This window comes from Cibotium barometz, chromosome 56 (genome assembly GCF_041138505.1).
Source record: "Cibotium barometz isolate CiBa-2024 chromosome 56, ASM4113850v1, whole genome shotgun sequence".
NCBI lineage: Eukaryota > Viridiplantae > Streptophyta > Polypodiopsida > Cyatheales > Cibotiaceae > Cibotium > Cibotium barometz.
In genome coordinates this window covers 13,056,465-13,063,928 of record NC_141101.1, presented here as the reverse complement: position 1 = coordinate 13,063,928, position 7,464 = coordinate 13,056,465, and the positions used below count along the sequence as shown (strand labels likewise).

Below are 7,464 nucleotides of genomic sequence, written 5' to 3'. Positions count from 1 at the left end.
ATAATCATTCTTGATTTATTTTCCCTTAATAATTTTAATTGAAAACTTGGTGAGCCTTAGATCTCCCTTTCTTCGTTTGGTATGCTCCTCCACAACTTTCCCTTTGTGCCATTTTTCTTTATTTTGAAGGTTTTGGGCCTCAGAGGGGCCTCCCTATTAGGCACACAAAGTTGTTTACCATGGAGAGTATTTTGTTGAAGAGTAAGAGTTTTCCCAAATTTATCTAGTGGATTTAGAAGTATATTTTTAAATTATGACTATAGCCTAGCTTCTCTCTCCTATAAGTGCACTATTAAATATTTGATTGACACAATAGTGTAGTGGATTTAAAAGTATATTCTTAAATTATGACTATAGCTTATTCTCTCTCTTATAAGTGCACTAGTACATATCCATTGGACACCATACTGAAGGTGATATTGCAACAAAAGAGGGTTTTAATTAAAAAACTCAAGCATCACTTAAGATGTCACACACCAATCAATTGGCAACATTTTTTAGACTCACATAGTAATGTTACCACTATTAGTTCTGAAGCATAGAGTCACATAGTAATGTTACCACTATTAGTTCTGAAGCATAGAGTCTTATTGGTGACAGCACTCCATCTAGTAAGGAGATCCCCCCCACTTTGTATCTCTTAAAAAATAGTCCTCCATTCCAAAGATCTCAAGAAATAAGCTTTGATTTCTCATTCCTTCACATTTGGAAATAATAGCATTGTTGGAGTGCACCCATTCTTAGGTTGCAACTTTGCCACAATTTGAGCTTTCTTTCACAAGGAAAGGTGTAGTTCTTTACATGTATGAAGATAGGTCTCCCCTTAATTTAAGGGAAATCTTTGCATGTGAGTTCTCACCCCTATCTTGAAATGCATGGCAATACAACAACCACTTCTCTATTATACATGCCTCAGTACTGTATGCAAGACCTTCTACCTTTGTGCATCACAAATTCACCTAGACCTTGCACACCTTACAAATTATTGACTCAATTCATTCATTATTCTCTATTCAAGAGAGTTACTCCCAAACTATCACTTCCAACTATGCTAAATTATGCAAACTATATGTCTAAATGATAAGCTATCTGGCCCTTTAGACTCATTATTAGAGTGCACACATTATTCCACCAAAAATTCAACCTACTGAACGACATGACCGAGATGCCACTTATTGACTTCAAGCCTAAAAAGTGTGTCGGCTCTACACGTGCCGTGAATGACTATGCATGATGGGTTACAAGATTCTTTACCTAATATTTTTCTTCCCAGTGGACATTCATGTATCCTCATCCCCTCTAAGTAGCACAAAAATAAATGCTTGTACACATAGTGTATACATTTAGTGTCCTCTACACTCCTTACCCATTACATGGCTAAGGCTCTTACCACATAAGTAAATACATGCCCCTCATTACCACCATCTTGCATGTACCACAAAATATCCCCTCATCTACATAAGCCAAGGTAGATGTGCTCATCTTGAGCTTGCATTCAATCTTTCCTTCCTATAGCAAAGCATCAATAGCCTCTTATGATACTTTAAGGAACAAGATCAAAGCATTAATAGCCTCTAAATATGGCACCAAAATGTTTTTTGCATTTTCATTAAATTTATTATGTGAGATTTTCAAGAACAAGAGTGTTTTTCTAAGGTTTCATTTTAGTTTGGCTTGAAAAGGTCAATGAAATGATGAGTCTCCATATGCTTTCTATTTGCATGCATTCACCCCTAATATTACTTTAAGGAACAAGATCAAAGTGCATTTGTAGCCTTGAGGTAGCATTATAGACTCTCCTTTGACACTTAGTTCCTCATAAGCATCTACCTATATAGACCCTTCCAAATTAGGCCCAATACACATGATGGGTATCCCAAATCCCTCATCTAAGGTCTCTTTTGTATTGTCCATCTCTAGCTCATCTTGCTAATAAGGAGGTGTATTGACATGTATCCTAGGCAAGCAAGTTAAGTGGTGCTATGCCTTTTCTTGAGTTACTACATTGTGATTGTTGATTGGACATTGTAGGCATTAAAGGACAAACCCTAAATACGCAGACAATCATTGCAGAAAGGCTCCAATTGCTGTTAGAATACTGTGCAAAAATGTCATCACCATGCAAATGAAGGGGGTTTTGGGGCAGGCTAGTCGAGAAACGCCTCGAGCTGTATAGGGTAGACGTGCGAAACCCCTCTTATGGTGGGGACAAACCCTAAATAGACAGACAATCATTGCACAAAGCCTCCAATTGCCGTTAGAATACCGTGCAAAGAGAAAGGGGTTTTGGGGCGGGCTAGTCGGGCGCCCATCTCACATTTATGTCCGGCAGACGTGCGAAACCCCTGTTATGGTGGGGACGGGCTTAGCCGGTAACCGGTGGGCAGGTCGTCGTCTTCTACATAGCAAACGTTGAAGAGGCGAAGAGTCGCGCAGTGGCCGCACCCGGTAAACCAAGTGCTGTGTGAAGGAAAGAGCCCACTACGACGACCGGTAAGTTTATATACTAAAAGTCCATCGTTTTTTGCCCCTTGTGCTCAGGGCTAGTTCTGTCGAGAGGTAGAACAAGTACACATGTGGGTACTTGGGTGGAAGCTTTTCCAAGCTTTCCCCCTATCAGTTTCTGATGCTACCCTCTTCTCGTGAGCGAGCTCACGCAGCTTTCCCCAGCTTGCCCTCCCTGAAAATCTAGGGTTTTTCTTGTTCGTTGTCTGTATCTTTATGTACAACCCTAAAAATCTAGGGTTTCAGCCCGTGCTTTTTTTTTTTGGCTGCTTTTTAGATCTGCAATTTCTCTGTTTTTATCCGTGTGTTTGATCTTTGCCCAATGACTTCTGCTGAGGTTGGCAGTAGTACCTTCGAGGGCACGGTAGCTCCTTAGTCCATTTTCAATTCAGATGTCCAAAGTACACCTACATTAGCCTCTTTAACACACACACACAAACACACATCCTCATTGTGCAGCAAAGTCACTTGTCAGGAGCTTGGCTAGTCCCCTGCTGAAATTTCAATATCCATACACATAGTGGGCAGGGTCCATGACCCTGTCATGAAGGGCAGGATATGGCTGTCTTGCCTTGTATGCGGGGAGAAGGACCCATCATGGCTATGCTGACCATGGACTGAATGGATCGCGACAATGGTTCTTATGTATGGCACCAGCAGGGCTATCATTGGAGGGGTGGAGGCCTGGACACCGGAGTTCACCTGTTCATGTACAATGAGTGGCCTTGTTACCAGCGTGGAGCTAATCTTCAAACCCCCTTATTCCATGCAATTTCAACTGTACGAAGTTTAATGCCATCATAAAGTTTGGCCCTCATGGTGGAGCAGTGAAGTAGGAGGGGTGCGACAATCCACATCTACTACATACAATACAGGTAAACAAAAGCAGTAGTAGTGTGAGTACAGTTCAATTGTAGCGCCAAGTGCCCTTGAAACAGAATCATGGTATCAGCTGAGGAAGTTGACTAGGAAGCACTGTAAGGGTAGAAGCAATATTCCCAATGGGGGCAGCAGTTGTTTGACCCTTAGTGTGATGTGCATGGGCAGTCTTGGCAATCGCTGGCTGTCTAGGCAGGTTGGACAGGTGGACAAAGCCACATGGGCAAGCACATCAGTCACGTGGGTAGCCGGGCAGGCCAGTTGAACCAGCCAGCAGATAAGTTGGACCTACCCATGACCATGGCATATTTGAAGGAATAGTTAGCCTAGAAATAGGCTGCCTAGTGGTGATCATAATCACAAGTAGTAGATTATTTCCAGTAATCAGATTGCAGAAGCCCAACAGGTGGTGGCTTTATTTTTTACCAATCTTCTTTTCTTATAATTTAGCCGTGGCAGTCCCATGTACAAATTACCTTCAGTCTATCCACTGTAATCATTCGACAGAAATATATGGACAGTTTTTATTGCAAAATCTCTTGCCTGCAGTGTGGGGGTATTTTTTTATGAGCAGTCTACAACATTGGGCTCACATTTAGTATTCAAGTGGGTTTATTAACCAACCCAGCCTCTTTGCATTTTTTTAAAACCGAGCAGCCACACCTAGATTTTTTTTCTTCTTCTATGCAGAAAGTCTTGGACCAGCAACAGCCTACTGTCTGATGCATTGAGCATGTCTGTCACGGTCTAGGACCAGTTGACTGATTTTTAACTGAACCGTTGGTTCAAAGGCAGATGCAGCGGCAACAATTGCAGATCCAAGCACAGGTAGAGGCCAAGATGAATGAGCTTGCGATCTTGTGCTCCAATTCACCGGCAATAGGCTTACTCCACATCCCTATGAGCAAGCACCTAGTGTTGTCCCCTCATTAATTCTGTAGGTGGCTTCTATGCCAGAAGAGCAGTTAGTGGTAACTTTGCAGCTGGTTTGCAGGTGTATTGCCACCAGCTCTCTAGTGCTTTCACTTGGAGGAGTTTCTACTAACTCCCAGACATTGTATCGTAGACAAGAGAACGTTTCACGGTGGTGCTCATCAACAATGGTCGCTGTGTTGTGGTATCAAGTTATTTGTCCACTCAATTAGATGATGAGCGGATCAGGAATGCGACTCGTATGTTTGATAAGGAGTGGGTTGCTCTAGACTCTCAAGCCTCCCACCTTCTCATGCATAGGTGATGGCGGTGCCATTGTCCAGTGGACATAGAGATGATGTCACCATTGAGCTATCTAATGGTCCTCTTATCTTCTTGTGTGAGCTTTGGGCTCTGGATGAGCATACTCCGTAGTGGTGCTCCATCGCTAGGACTGGCACGGCGTGATTCGTAGTGCCAGGGACGGGTGGATTGCACACGGTGTATGTTTCTGGATTACCACCGCTAGGACTGGCACGGCGTGATCCGTAGTGCCAGGGACGGGTGGATTGTACACTGTGTGTGTACCTGGAATTGACTTTCCGGTGGGCCTGCTTGTGCCCGGAAATGTCAAGTATTGTGCAAGTACATGAACGGAGATTATCCTTTAACAATGTTGCATTGTGCACTCATGTTTGCCTGCCTTTGAAATGTTTTCGCGTGAACTGGTTTCGTTTGTATGCCTGACATGTGTGTCTAGCTCAGGGGTCGGGGACGCCCTCCCGTGAGCCGTGGAATGCCTTGTCTTCTGACAGGTTTTGTGGCGTGTGAACAGGTGGGAAATCCTTATTTTAATAAGAGTTTTAAGTTATAAGCCTTATAACTTACAGGTTTCATACTTCATTAAAAGTAGGTGGACACTTTATAAGTGTGGGCACCCTCTTTTGGCCTGGGCACCCTTTTATAGCATGTGGGGTGGGGCTTGGCCACCTACCCCACCTACCACACCCAATCCTTTGCATGGGAAGAAGGCGCCTCACTTCCAGTCCTCTCCCTTGCATTGGTGAGGAGAAAAACACGACTGCTTGCTGGGATTTTGAGAAAACAGGCCGTACAGCAGCTGGAGCACTCATTATTCTCATGAAACAAGTCGTACAGCTCCTATTCCAACTATTGTTTGAGGACTGAACCACACAGCAGGTACAGCAGGTATATTATCCTCATTTCTTGCTGATTCTGGTCGTACAGTAGGTACAGCAGATACAGGAAGTACAATATCATCATTACCTGTTGATTTTGGCCGTACAGCATCTTTGGAACCCTTTTCCCATGGACTGAATGGTACAGCTTCTCTCTTTTCACTTCCACACGTGGATTCAGGTCTGGACAGCTCTCTTTTTCTCTCACGTGTGTACTCAAAACAGCTAGCAGGAGCCCTCTTCACTTCCCCGTGTAATTCAGGTCAGTACAAGCATTCACGTGTGATTCAGACCAGCAACAGGTCTCTTCACTCCCACGTGTGATTCAGGTCAGGCCAGTGGGGTTATCCGCGTGGGTTTAGGTCATACGCATTCCCCCCAAGTGGCCCAGGTTGTTTCACTCTTCCTACTGGCTGTACGGTGGCTCCAGAAGATTTTCATCGCGAAGAACGAGGAATTCTCGTGCTCTCCTATGTCTGGACTCCTCTTCCATTCACCGAGTCAACTCCGCGAGGGTGCCCCATCGCTAGGACTGGCACGGCGTGATTCGTAGTGCCAGGGACGGGTGGATTGCACGCGGAGTGTGACTCTGGAAGGTGCTATGGACGGGGCAGCCCTTGGTAACTGCAGACTCGGCATCAATAAACATATTCGGGTTTGATACTTTGTTTTCATTGTGCATTGCTTATTGGAAATCTGGCCTTGGGCCCGTGTACTTGTAACAAATTCTCCCAAGTAATAATATCATTCCTTGGGGGGGGGGGCCGGCCGTTCCGGCCTCAGTGTGGTGTCATCTATCTATGCTCAGAGTTGTTAATTACTTTTTTGCTATTTTGTCTTGTGCTATTGTCTTTTAAGAGTGTATATTAAAGTGCTAATTAGAGAAGTGAGTCCAGGAAGGGGTGACCCCTGCTTGGGTCTCGTTTCAGATGAACAAGGAGCAGATTGCTCTAGACTTTCAAGCTTTCCTCCTCCTCCTATGACGAGTGGATTACTCAAGATCAATCCTCCCACCTCCTGCATACGTGATGGTGGTGCCATTGTTCAGTGGACATATACCATCATGGAGATGATGGGTGGTTGAGACAAGCACCAGGTGAAGATGGCCGCCAACCAACTTGGCGATGCTGCCTACTAGGACTACCGGTCATCACTTGGATGTAGCTGTGCGAGCTATTCTCGTGGTACATGGTTGCATTACAGAACATCTATGATGCGGGACTTGTCACTATTTGGCTCCCTAAGCATGATTTTGCCCTACATCTCTGGAGGTTTGACAGAAACTTAGTACAAAGGGCTTTGTGTGAATATATGCTCTTATATGTGTGTGTGTGTGAGAGAGAGAGAATATCTTGATACAGAGTTCTACACCCACTATTGGGCACTGATGACGTTAGTGGGGATTGTTGAAATATACAAGTGAATAGGGTGTGTGCGAGAACAAGCCCAGATTTAGGAAGTGTGGAGATATTCTGGGAGAGGTGGAGAGAATCAAGCAAAAGAGGTGGAGTGAATCAAGGAGAAATCAGTGGGATTAGATGCTTGGATGTAAACTCTATAAATTGAGGCATTGGCCTAATGAGAATTAGCTGGTTTTTGATTATCCATGCCTACATTAAGCTATTAGTTAATTACTCACTAATTACGTCTTAATTATTTTGTTAATGATGTTGATTCTAGTATTTGATCCGCCATAGCTCATCACATTGCTGTAATTTTAATATGGTATCAGAGTCAAGCCTAGAATTCATCAAGTTTATGAGTCCATAATCTAGTTGATTAGGATTAGTAGATAATTAGGAAATAATCAAAATTTTTTAGTTATTTTCAACTAACCTCTATACCCCCAGCCAGTGGAGGAGCTCCATCTCCTTGCACACTCAAAATTAGTCCAAACTCTTCTAGCTCAACATAGCCAGCCTCTCCACGATCCAGCCCATCGAATCAGAAGCGCAAACCGCCGTCGGAT

At 43.9% G+C, this 7,464-nt stretch overlaps 1 protein-coding gene across 2 annotated transcripts in view; it reads left to right on the top strand.

The window, feature by feature from the left end:
- Positions 1 to 2,356: 2,356 nt before the first annotated feature.
- The window catches only part of LOC147606919 (HMG1/2-like protein), a 33,947-nt gene continuing 28,839 nt past the window's right edge, over positions 2,357 to 7,464 (top strand). The window contains exon 1 of one of the 2 annotated variants that reach the window (XM_086791225.1): positions 2,357 to 2,493. The gene's annotated coding sequence lies outside the window, so the exon portion shown is untranslated. Of the gene's footprint in view, positions 2,494 to 2,539; positions 3,381 to 7,464 lie in introns of those variants that run through there. The other variant, XM_086791226.1, reaches the window with a different exon arrangement.